Raw genomic sequence first — 13,126 nt, forward strand, 5'->3', positions numbered from 1 at the left:
GGAAAGGAAAATGATGTCCTTTAAAAGAAAAGGTCAAGTGAAATGTTGTGATAGCCATATGGGCTGTTGAATTGGGATGGTTACATAGTGGCTGGCTGAGTTACAATGGTTATCACTTTTCAATGCCGAGGCTGCCCCCCTGGGCGTGAATGAACTAAATACACCATACTCACAACACCTGCATGAAGTTAGGGGATGTTTATCTTAGTTAGTGAAAACACCCTCAATCACATCTTGATTCCTGTGCACCATAGAATAAGGGCTCTATTCAAGCAGAAGTACTACAGATTCCACGCTAGAAACGTAAAGGTCATTTCCGATTGAGCCGACATGCAGCGTTTAGTCTCTGCTAGAGCAGGGACGTTGCCTTTAAATGTCAATCACGCTGTAAAGCTGAACTTTTGTGGTGCGGATTGAATAGAGCCCTTAGTAAATCCGGTCTTCACATTAGCAGTACTCTGAACTCTCCTCATGACCTCAAGGATTTGACCTGGTTGAAATTTGGCTGAAATGTCTGTTTTGTTTAGGCCTGTTGACATCGTCTCTGTCTCTGCATAGACCTCTCTTTAATAGTAAGTTCAATGTGCAATATTAACCATTCCTCACTGATAGTCTTAATGTTTCAATGTATATTTACAGCGCCTTCAGAAAGTATTCATACCCCTTGACCTACTCCACATTTAGTCATACAGCCTGAATTCAAAATGGAGTAAATAGATTTTTCATCCTCCCCCATCTACACACAATACCCCATAATGACAAAGTGAAATCATGTTTTTAGTACATGTTTGTATTGAAAATTAGATCCAGAAATATCTAACTTATATACAGTACCAGTCAAGTTTGGACACCTACTCATTCAAGGGTTCCTTTATTTTTACAATTTTCTACATTGTAGAATAATGGTGAAAACATCAAAACTGAAGTAACATATGGAATCATGTAACCAAAAAAAGTGTTAAACAAATCGAGATATGAGATTCTTCAAAGTAGCCACCATTTGCCTTGATGACAGCTTTGCACACTTGGCATTCTCTCAACCAGCTTCACCTGGAATGCTTTTCCAACAGTCTTGAAGGAGTTCCCACATATGCTGAGCACTTGTTGGCTGCTTTTCCTTCACTCTACCGTCCGACTCATCCCAAACCATCACAATTGGGTTGAGGTTGGGTGATTGTGGAGGCCAGGTCATCTGATGCAGCACTCCATCACTCTCCTTATTGGTAAAATAGCCCTTACATAGCCTGGAGGTGTGTTGGGTCATTGTCCTGTTGAAAAACAAATGATAGTCCCACTAAGCCCAAACTAGATGGGATGGCGTATCGCTGCAGAATGCTGTGGTAGCCATGCTGGTTAAGTGTGCCTTGAATTCTAATTAAATCACAGACAGTGTCACCAGCAAAGCACCCCCACACCATAACACCTCCTCCATGCTTCACGGTGTGAACACCGCGTCTCACAAAGACACGGCAGTTTGAACCAGAAATCTCACATTTGGACTCAAGACCAAAGGACACATTTCCACCGGTCTAATGTCCATTGCTCGTGTTTCTTGGCCCAAGCAGGTCTCTTCTTCTTATTGGTGTCCTTTAGTAGTGGTATCTTTGCAGCAATTCAACCATGAAGGCCTGATTCACACAGTCCCCTCTAAACAGTTGATGTTGAGATGTGTCTGTGACTTGAACTCTGTGAAGCATTTATTTGGGCTGCAATTCTGAGGCTGGTAACTCTAATGAACTTATACTCTGCAGCAGAGTTAACTCTGGGTCTTCCATTCCTGTGGCGGTCCTCATGAGAGCCAGTTTCATCATAGCACTTGATGGTTTTTGCGATTGCACATGAAGAAACTTTCAAAGGTCTTGACATTTTCCGTGTTGACTGACCTTCATGTCTTAAAGTAATGATGGACAGTTGTTTCTCTTTGCTTATTTGAGCTGTTCTTGCCATAATATGAACTTGGTCTTTTACCAAATCTTCTGTATACCACCCCCCCTACCTTGTCACAACACAACTGATTGGCTCAAACGCATTAAGAAGGAAGAAATTCCACAAATTAACTTTTAACAAGGCACACCTGTTAATTGAAATGCATTCCAGGTGACTACCGCATGAAGCTGGTTGAGAGAATGCCAAGAGTGTGCAAAGCTGTCATCAATGCAAAGGGTGTCTATTTGAAGAATCTCAAATATAAAATATATTTTGATTTGTTTAACACTTTTTTGGTTACTAAATGATTCCATATGTGTTATTTCATAGTTTTGATGTCTTCACTATTATTCTACAATATAAAAAATAGTAAAAATAAAGAAAAACCCTTGAATGAGTAGGTGTGTCCAAACTTGACTGGTAGTGTAAGTATTCACACCCCTTTGCTATCACACTTTGAGATCTGGCACATTCAATTTCCTTTGATCATCCTTGAGATGTCACTACATCTTGATTGGAGTCCACCTGTGGCCAATTCAATTGTTTGGACATGATTTAGAAAGAAACCCACCTGTCTATATAAGGTCCCACAGTTGACAGGTCATGTCAGAGCAGAAACTATACTATGAAATCTCAGAGATAGAATTGTGATGAGGCATATATCTGGGGAAGGGTATAAAACAATGTCTAGGGTGTTGAAAGTTTCCAAGAACACGGTGGTCTCCATCATTGGGAAATCGTAAAAAAATGGAACTACGCAGACTCTTCCTAGAGCTGGCCTTCCGACCAAACTGAGGAACCGGGCAAGAAGGACATTGGTCAAAGAGGTGACCAAGAACCCAATGGCCACTCTGACAGAACTACAGAGTTCCTTGGCTGAGATGGGAGAACCTGCCAGAAGGACAACAGTCTCTACAGCACTTCACCAATCTGGGCTTTAAGGGAGAGTGGCCAGACTGAAGCCACTCCTGAGAAAAAGGCACATGACAGCACGCCTGGAGTTAGCAAAAAGGCAGGTGAAAGACTCCGATCATAAGGCAGAAGATTCTGTGGTCTGATGAGACAAAATGGAATTCTTTGGCCTGAATGCAAAGCGCTATTTCTGGAGAACCAGGCACAGCTCATCACCCATCTAACTCCTATCCCTAATGTGAAGCATGGTGGTGGCAGCATCATGCTATGGGGATGCTTTTCAGCGGCAGGGACTGGGAGACTGGTAAGGATAGAGGGAACAATGAATGGAGCCAAATGCAGGCAAATCCTTGATGGGAACCTGCTTCAGAGTGCAAACGACCTTAGACTGCCCCGAAGATTTACGTTTCAACAGAACAATGCCCCCAAGCATATAGCCAAAGCAACGCTTGAATTATTCAGAACAAGAATGTGAAAGTCCTTGAGTGGCTTAGAATTCAGGCTGTAACACAACATTTACATGTACGTCATTTAGCCGACGCTCTTATCCAGAGCGACTTACAAATTGGTGCATTCACCTTATAGCCAGTGGGATAACCACTTTACAATATGTTTATTTTTTTATTTTTTTGTGGGGTAAGGGGGGATAGAAGGATTACTTTATCCTAACCCAGGTATTCCTTAAAGAGGTGGGATTTCAAGTGTTTCCGGAAGGTGGTGAGTGACTCCGCTGTCCTGGCGTCGTGAGGGAGCTTGTTCCACCATTGGGGTGACAGAGCAGCGAACAGTTTTGACTGGGCTGAGCGGGAACTGTGCTTCCAAAGAGGTAGGGTGGCCAGCAGGCCAGAGGTGGATGAACGCAATGCCCTCGTTTGGGTGTAGGGACTGATCAGAGCCTGAAGGTACAGAGGTGCCGTTCCCCTCACAGCTCCGTAGGCAAGCACCATGGTCTTGTAGCAGATGCGAGCTTCAACTGGAAGCCAGTGGAGTGTGCGGAGGAGCGGGGTGATGTGAGAGAACTTGGGAAGGTTGAACACCAGACGGGCTGTGGCATTCTGGATGAGTTGTAGGGGTTTAATGGCACAGGCAGGGAGCCCAGCCAACAGCGAGTTGCAGTAATCCAGACGGGAGATGACAAGTGCCTGGATTAGGACCTGTGCCGCTTCCTGTGTAAGGCAGGGTCGTACTCTCCGAATGTTGTAGAGCATGAACCTACAGGATCGGGTCACCGCCTTGATGTTAGCGGAGAACAACAGGGTGTTGTCCAGGGTCACGCCAAGGCTTTTTGCACTCTGGGAGGAGGACACAACGGAGTTGTCAACCGTGATGGCGAGATCATGGAATGGGCAGTCCTTCCCCGGGAGGAAGAGCAGCTCCGTCTTGCCGAGGTTCAGCTTGAGGTGGTGATCTGACATCCACACTGATATGTCTGCCAGACATGCAGAGATGCGATTCGCCACCCGGTTATCAGAAGGTGGAAAGGAGAAAATGAATTGTTTGTCGTCTGCGTAGCAATGATAGGAGAGACCATGTGAGGACATGACAGAGCCAAGTGACTTGGTGTATAGCGAGAATAGGAGAGGGCCTAGAACTGACACCAGTGGTGAGAGCACGTGGTGCGGAGACAGATTCTCGCCACGCCACTTAGTAGGAGCGACCTGTCAGGTAGGACGCAATCCAGGAGTGAGCCGCGCCGGAGATGCCCAACTCGGAGAGGGTGGAGAGGAGGATCTGATGGTTCACAGTATCAAAGGCAGCAGACAGGTCTAGAAGGACAAGAGCAGAGGAGAGAGAGTTAGCTTTAGCAGTGCGGAGAGCCTCCGTGACACAGAGAAGAGCAGTCTCAGTTGAACGACCAGTCTTGAAACCTGACTGGTTTGGATCAAGAAGGTCATTCTGAGAGAGATAGCAAGAGAGTTGGTTAAAGACAGCACGCTCAAGAGTTTTGGAGAGAAAAGAAAGAAGGGATACTGGTCTGTAGTTGTTGACATCAGAGGGATCGAGTGTAGGTTTTTTGAGAAGGGGTGCAACTCTCGCTCTCTTGAAGGCGGAAGGGACATAGCCAACGGTCAAGGATGAGTTGATGAGCAAGGTGAGGTAAGGGAGAAGGTCTCCGGAAATGGTCTGGAGAAGAGAGGAGGGGATTGGGTCAAGCGGGCAGGTTGTTGGGCGGCCGGCCGTCACAAGTCGCAAGATTTCATCTGGAGAGAGAGGGGAGAAAGAAGTCAAAGCATAGGGTAGGGCAGTGTGAGCAGGACCAGCAGTGTCATTTGACTTAACAAACGAGGATCGGATGTCGTCAACTTTCTCTTCAAAATGGTTGACGAAGTCATCCACAGAGAGGGAGGAGGTGGGGGGGGATTCAGCAGGGAGGAGAAGGTGGCAAAGAGCTTCCTAGGGTTAGAGGCAGATGCTTGGAATTTAGAGTGGTAGAAAGTGGCTTTAGCAGCAGAAACAGAGGAAGAAAATGTAGAGAGGAGGGAGTGAAAAGATGCCAGGTCAGGACAGGCGTAGGCTCAGGTTTTCTGGGTCTCTATGTTTTTGGTTGGATAGGTTTCTCAATTTCTTTCTAAGTTTTTAGCATTCTACATCAAACCATTTTTCATTGTTGTTAACTTTAGTTGGCTGTCTTGACATTTTTATATTTGATAGGGAAGCTGAAATTAATAGGGTTTTTGTTTCCCAATAGTTTTTTGGTAGGTTTCGACACTATTTTCCTTCCATCTATAGTGTTTCTTAATACTATGTAGTTTATTCGGCTTTGATGCCTCATGATTGAGTATTGCTCTGATTTTGCTGTGATCTGATAGGGGTGTCAGTGGGCTGACTGTGAACGAGACTCTGGGTTGAGGTCTGTGATAAAGTAGGTCACCACAGACTAGTATGTAATAAAGTATGGGGATTCTATTGGGGTGACCTTCTCCCCTACCTCACCTCGCTCATCAACTCATCCTTGACCGCTGGCTATGTCCCTTCCGTCTTCAAGAGAGCGAGAGTTGCACCCCTCCTCAAAAAACCTACACTCAATCCCTCCGATGTCAACAACTACAGACCAGTATCCCTTCTTTCTTTTCTCTCCAAAACTCTTGAGTATTTAGTCAACTCTCCTGCTATCTCTCTCAGAATGACCTTCTTGATCCAAACCAGTCAGGTTTCAAGACTGGTCATTCAACTGAGACTGCTCTTCTCTGTGTCACGGAGGCTCTCCGCACTGCTAAAGCTAACTCTCTCTCCTCTGCTCTTTTCCTTCTAGACCTGTCTGCTGCCTTTGATACTGTGAACCATCAGATCCTCCTCTCCACCCTCTCCGAGTTGGGCATCTCCGGCACTGCTCACTCTTGGATTGCGTCCTACACGACCGGTCGCTCCTACCAGGTTGCGTGGCGAGAATCTGTCTCCGCACCACGTGCTCTCACCACTGGTGTCCCCCAGGGCTCAGTTCTAGGCCCTCTCCTATTCTCTCTATACACCAAGTCACTTGGCTCTGTCATATCCTCACATGGTCTCTCCTATCATTGCTACGCAGACGACACACAATTCATTTTCTCCTTTCCACCTTCTGATAACCAGGTGGCGAATCGCATCTCTGCATGTCTGGCAGACATATCAGTGTGGATGTCGGATCACCACCTCAAGCTGAACCTCGGCAAGACGGAGCTGCTCTTCCTCCCGGGGAAGGACTGCCCACTCCATGATCTCGCCATCACGGTTGACAACTCCATTGTGTCCTCCTCCCAGAGTGCAAAGAACCTTGGCGTGACCCTGGACAACACCCTGTCGTTCTCCGCTAACATCAAAGCTGTGACCCGATCCTGCAGGTTCATGCTCTACAACATTCGCAGAGTACACAGAAAGCGGCACAGGTCCTAATCCAGGCACTTGTCATCTCCCGTCTGGATTACTGCAACTCGCTGTTGGCTGGGCTCCCTGCCTGTGCCATTAAACCCCTACAACTCATCCAGAACGCTGCAGCCCGTCTGGTGTTCAACCTTCCCATGTTCTCTCATGTCACCCCGCTCCTCCGCACACTCCACTGGCTTCCAGTTGAAGATCGCATCTACTACAAAACCATGGTGCTTGCCTACGGAGCTGTTAGGGGAACGGCACCTCCTTACCTTCAGGCTCTGATCAGACCCTACACCCAAACAAGGGCACTGCGTTCATCCACCTCTGGCCTGCTGGCTCCCCTACCTCTACGGAAGCACAGTTCCCGCTCAGCCCAGTCAAAGCTATTCGCTGCTCTGGCACCCCAATGGTGGAACAAGCTCCCCCACGACGCCAGGACAGCAGAGTCACTGACCACCTTCCGGAGACACTTGAAACCCTACCTCTTTAAGGAATACCTGGAATAGTATAACAGTAATCCTTCTACCCCCCCCCCACCACCCCATAAAAAAAAAAGAAGGGTGGTTGTCCCACTGGCTATGCTAAGTTGAATGCACCAATTTGTAAGTCGCTCTGGATAAGAGCGTCTGCTAAATGACTTAAATGTAAATGTAATTGGAGGTGTACCTGTGGATGTATTTCAAGGCCTACCTTCAAACTCAGTGCCTCTTTGCTTGACATCATGGGAAAATCAAAAGAAATCAGTCAAGACCTCAGAAAAAAAATTGTAGACCTCCACAAGTCTGGTTCATCCTTGGGAGCAATTTCCAAACGCCTGAAGGTACCACGTTCATCCGTACAAACAATAGTATGCAAGTATAAACACCATGGGACCACGCAGCCATCTTACCGCTCAGGAAGGAGACGCGTTCTCTCTCCTAGAGATGAACGTACTTTGGTGCGAAAAGTGCAAATCAATCCCAGAACAACAGCAAAGGACCTTGTGAAGATGCTGGAGGAAACAGGTACAAAAGTATCTATATCCACAGTAAAATGAGTCCTATATCGACATAACCTGAAAGGCCGCTCAGCAAGGAAGATGCCACTGCTCCAAAACCGCCATAAAAAAGCCAGACTACGGTTTGCAACTGCACATGGGGACTAAGATCGTACTTTTTGGAGAAATGTCCTCTGGTCTGATGAAACAAAAATAGAACTGTTTGGCCATAATGACCATCGTTATGTTTGAAGGAAAAAGGGGAACGCTTGCAAGCCGAAGAACACCATCCCAACCGTGAAGCACGGCGGTGGTAGCATCAGGCTGTGGGGGTGCTTTGCTGCAGGAGGGTCTGGTGCACTTCACAAAATAGATGGCATCATGAGGAAGGAAAATTATGTGGACATATTGAAGCAACATCTCAAGACATCAGTCTGGAAGTTAAAGCTTGGTCGTAAATGGGTCTTCCAAATGGACAATGACCCCAAGCATACTTCCAAAGTTGTGGCAAAATGGCTTAAGGACAACAAAGTCAAGGTATTGGAGTGGCCATCACAAAGCCCTGAGCGTGTGCGAGCAAGGAGGCCTACAAACCTGACTCAGTTACACCAGCTCTGTCAGGAGGAATGGGCCAAAATTTACCCAACTTATTGTGGGAAGCTTGTGGAAGGCTACCCGAAACGTTTGACCCAAGTTAAACAATTTAAAGGCAATGCTACCAAATACTAATTGAGTGTATGTAAACTTCTGACCCACTGGGAATGTGATGAAATAAATAAAAGCTGAAATAAATCATTCTCTCTACTATTATTCTGACATTTCACATTCTTAAAATAAAGTGGTGATCCTAACTGACCTAAGACAGGGAATTTTTACTAGGATGAAATGTCAGGAATTGTGAAAAACTGAGTTTAAATGTATTTGGCTAAGGTGTATGTAAACTTCCGACTTCAACTGTACCTTTAAAAAAAAGGTAGGGTCATGGATCAGAAAACCAGTCAGTATCGGGTGACCACCATCTGACTCATGCAGTGCGACACATCTCCTTCGCATAGAGTTGATCAGGCTGTTGATTGTGGCCTGTCGAATGCTGTCCCACTCCTCTTCAATGGCTGTGTGAAGTTGCTGGATATTGGTGGGAACTGGAACACGCTGTCGTACACGTCGATCCAGAGCATCCCAAACATGCTCAAAGGGTGACGTCTGGTAAGTATGCAGGCCATGGAAGAACTGGGACATTTTCAGCTTCCAGGAATTGTGTACAAATCCTTGCGACATGGGGCCGTGCATTATCATGCTGAAACATGAGGTGATGGCGGTGGATGAATGGCACGACAATGGGCCTCAGGATCTCGTCACGGTATTACGCGTACACAGACGTTTCGGCTTCTTCAGCGTGTAGGTTTTCAATTTTATTTTAATTCAGAACAGCATTTGAACAACTAATGAGCAGCAGGTGCTTCTAATCAGCCAATCAGGGATGTGGCTTCTCTGGTCTACCTTGTATACAAGTTAGTCACAAAGACATACAGATTTATAGGGTATGGGAGTGGGCACGAATCACCTGCCCCAGGTGTCTGCTCACCTAAATACGTCATATCAATTCATGAGATAGCCCACCACCTGCCTCAGGTGTCTGCTCACCTAAATACGTCATATCAATTCATGAGATAGGCCACCACAAAGGACATCAGGCACAGCCGTTCATAAATATGTGGGGCTAACTCATATGCAAAATCTGATATGGACAGTGTTCTTGTTTGACAGTCTAAATATGGCCTTTAGGAAGGAGGTGAAATCTAATGATTTGTTTAAACCATATGGGGATATGGAATTTAATGTATATATCCACATGGCTTCTCTTTAGAGTCATTTGTTGTCATAGTTACTCCCTTTATGTGGTGGATGAACTTTTCGATCCCGACGGAACGCAATTCATTAATAGAATGATTTTGTTCTATAAAGTGTCTTGTTACTGGCGAGGTGATATCTTGACGTGTAATAGTGGATTTATGTTCTCCAAGGTGTACTCCAAGGGCCTCTGTAGCTCAGTTGGTAGAGCATGGGCGTTTGCAATGCCAGGGTTGTGGGTTCGATTCCCACAGTGGGCCAGTATGAAAATGTATGCACTCACTAACTGTAAGTCGCACTGGATAAGAGCGTCTGCTAAATGACTAAAATGTAAATGTAAAATGTACTTTCAAGGCGTGGAATGTTTTTCTGATATAAATCTTATTACAAGAACACTGTAAAATATAAATAACTTCTTTAGTAGTGCCAGTTATACATTACTTTATCTCATAGGTCCTAGAAGTCTGAGGGCCTACAATTGTTTTTTAAAAAGTTTTATTTAACCAGGCAATTAAGTTAAGAACAAATTCTTATTTACAATGACGGCCTACACCGGCCAAACCCGGACGACGCTGGGCATGATCTACAGGGGAAGCATCCTTTATGAATGTCTCTTCTCTCTCTCTGACCACATCATATTTAACCAATATGTTTGATACATTTCTTGATTGTTTATAGGTGAAGAAATGTGGATTCTGGAAGGCAGAATTTAAAGAGGAGTCTGATGATAACCTGTGCCAGTGTTTATTGACGATAGGCCATTATGGCTATCATCGAAAGTAAGTATATAGTTTACAGAAAACAGTTTGTTCTGTTTTGATGGGATTTATTAAGTAACTGGCTTCTGTTCAAGCGTTTAACTTGTTTTGGAGCTTTATCAAGCCAGGTATCGGGGTATCCTCTACAGCTTTATCAAGCCAGGTATCGGGGTATCCTCTACAGCTTTATCAAGCCAGGTATCAGGGTATCCTCTACAGCTTTATCAAGCCAGGTATCGGGGTATCCTCTACAGCTTCATCAAGCCAGGTATCGGGGTATCCTCTACAGCTTCATCAAGCCAGGTATCAGGGTATCCTCTACAGCTTCATCAAGCCAGGTATCAAGGTATCCTCTATAGCTTTATCAAGCCAGGTATCGGGGTATCCTCTACAGCTTCATCAAGCCAGGTATCGGGGTATCCTCTACAGCTTTATCAAGCCAGGTATCAAGGTATCCTCTATAGCTTTATCAAGCTAAAGAAACCTTTCAATTGATATTACGTAAAAACTTAAATAGTTAAATGATAACTTGAAAAGGATTTGTGACTGTATATGTTACAAAGGATAACCCTTTGCTTAAAACATCAATTTGTTCACTACAAAACTTTTTATCTGATAGGTTAAAAACTACATTCTCTCGGGGGGCATTGTTGCTTTGGGTATCTTCGTTCACCTCCTTCCGCCGACCTCTTGTACCTCTCCTTGTGCGTCTTTGTCTTTGGCATGGGTACGTTTGGAGCGTCGGAGGGGCAGGGGGCCCAAAAAAGTATTTCTGGACCTGGAGGATGGAGAAGACATCGCTGAGGTAGAGGATTCACCGGATTCTGATGCGTTGGCCTGTTGTGTGGGATGTCGTCTGCAAGTGCTTGGGTTTCTCAGACAACCAGGTGTAGAAGTTCTGCTCCTTGTAGTCGACTGTGTTGTGCTTGAACTTTCCCAGGTTGAACTTCAGTAGATCGGCTTGGAGGTTATCGATCTTGGTTTTGATCTTCTGCTGGAGTCTGTCCACTTCTTCTTGATTATATGTCTGCTCAATGTCCATTTTGCAGTCATTGGTAGCTTGTTTTAAAGTAGCAAGCTCTTTAGAGGAATGGTCAATGATGAGTAGCAGTAGGTCCATAGAGCAGTGATTCAGCACCAGCGTCTCCTTTCCTTATGGACGGCTCCTTTTGGATACGTAAACCTTTATAAAATGATTCTGTTCTTGTAGTATTCGCTGAGCGTTATTGTGCTGGGAGCTCTAAGCAAATTTCTCTCTCTTGTAGTTTTGTTAAGTTTTATTTCATACTCTTCCTTTTCTGGGACTATGGTGGTGATTAAGTCCCCAGTATTACCTTTCCTGCCTTGCCTCCAGACCGTAGTCGGGACGGCTCAGGGAATTCCTTCACTTGCTAGCTCCAGGGCCAGAGCAATTTACAGATGCTCTGGGGGGTAAATCCCACATTTGGGGATCTTATCTACTGCTAATGACGAGTTAGTCTGGAATTCCACTGAAGCAGTTGACATTTATTAAACTTGTACTGACTGAGGTAGTCTGAATGACAAAATAAAATAGTGGGCTAACGGAGCGAAAAGAGCATGGCTCACAGGTCGGCTACATCCTCCACACCACAACAATTGAATCAAAAAAACTAAAGTAAACTTACTACGTTACCCATAATGCACTTTAGTGTTTTAAAGCTATATCCCTACTTTACCAACACCAGGGAGTAGAATTTTATCCGCATCTCCTTTGCTGAATGTGAACGTTCGGGCTCTCGCCTCAGTAAACTTGCTGATAGTTTCAAAAGACATGGTTCAGAGTTCAGAGTTCAGGGCTGCTGATGGAGGGGGATAGTAACTCATCAAAAGAGAACCATCGCGCTCTCCCAGAAGCTTGTCTGTTGCGTGTTTGTCTGAATTAGCTGGTTTTACACACCAGCCAAGCTTCTGGGAGAGCGGGATGGTTCTCTTTTCATATGTAAACACATTTGTGCACAGCATTTTAGAGAAATACGATTTTTGTGCACATGGAACATTTCTGGGATCTTTTATTTCATCTCATGAAACATGGGACCAACATTTTACATGTTACCTTTATATTTTGGTTCAGTATGGATTGAAGCATTCATTCTATCGTTCATGAAATTCTTCTGGTGAACAAGGGTTTCTTTAGTCTTCTAGGGCAACATATAATGGCAGAAGAGAAGCTGCATGTATCTAATTATAGACAAGTTGACTAACAAATAACCTACCAAAATGTTGGAAATTGTAAGCAGAAACATATCGAAATCAGGCACACCCTGTCAAAAAATAGTTCCAGCATCTCTGACTGTAGCCTACAGCGCTATTTTATTTTTATTTTAGCGGGTTAAAGCCAGCTTATGCTTGATCCGAAAATGTGGTCAGAGGAGGGTGTGACACAATTACGGAGCCTCTGGGGCACGCAGAGGCCAAATTGAGCTCCTTACCACATCTGCAGTGCGCCTCCCAAATGTTGTAACAATGTGGAGGGCTCTGTATAGCTTTGCATTGCCATGATTGGTTGACGGTAGGTGGGGGCGGGAGGTCCTGTATAAACACAAACTCACTTCCTTGCCAACTTCCTTCACAACAGCACTGCTCAACAGCTCTGTGCTGTTCCACAAAGCGCAATAAGTATGAATGCCCTGACTTCTGCAGAGCCCGTATCACCGCCAATGCAGAAGACAGATTGACCATGCAGCGCCTTCTAGGATCGGCTGCGGCCATCCGAGTTTCACGTTATCTTGTATAGTCGGGCGTTGCGGATGGGTTATTAGCAATTGCTGGCAGTGCGGGTGAACGAACAGCTGACCCGCACACCACTAGTGTGTGTGTCTATTCTTTGTTGTTGCCT

The sequence above is a fragment of the Coregonus lavaretus genome (assembly GCF_964263955.1).
Source record: "Coregonus lavaretus genome assembly, chromosome: 2".
NCBI lineage: Eukaryota > Metazoa > Chordata > Actinopteri > Salmoniformes > Salmonidae > Coregonus > Coregonus lavaretus.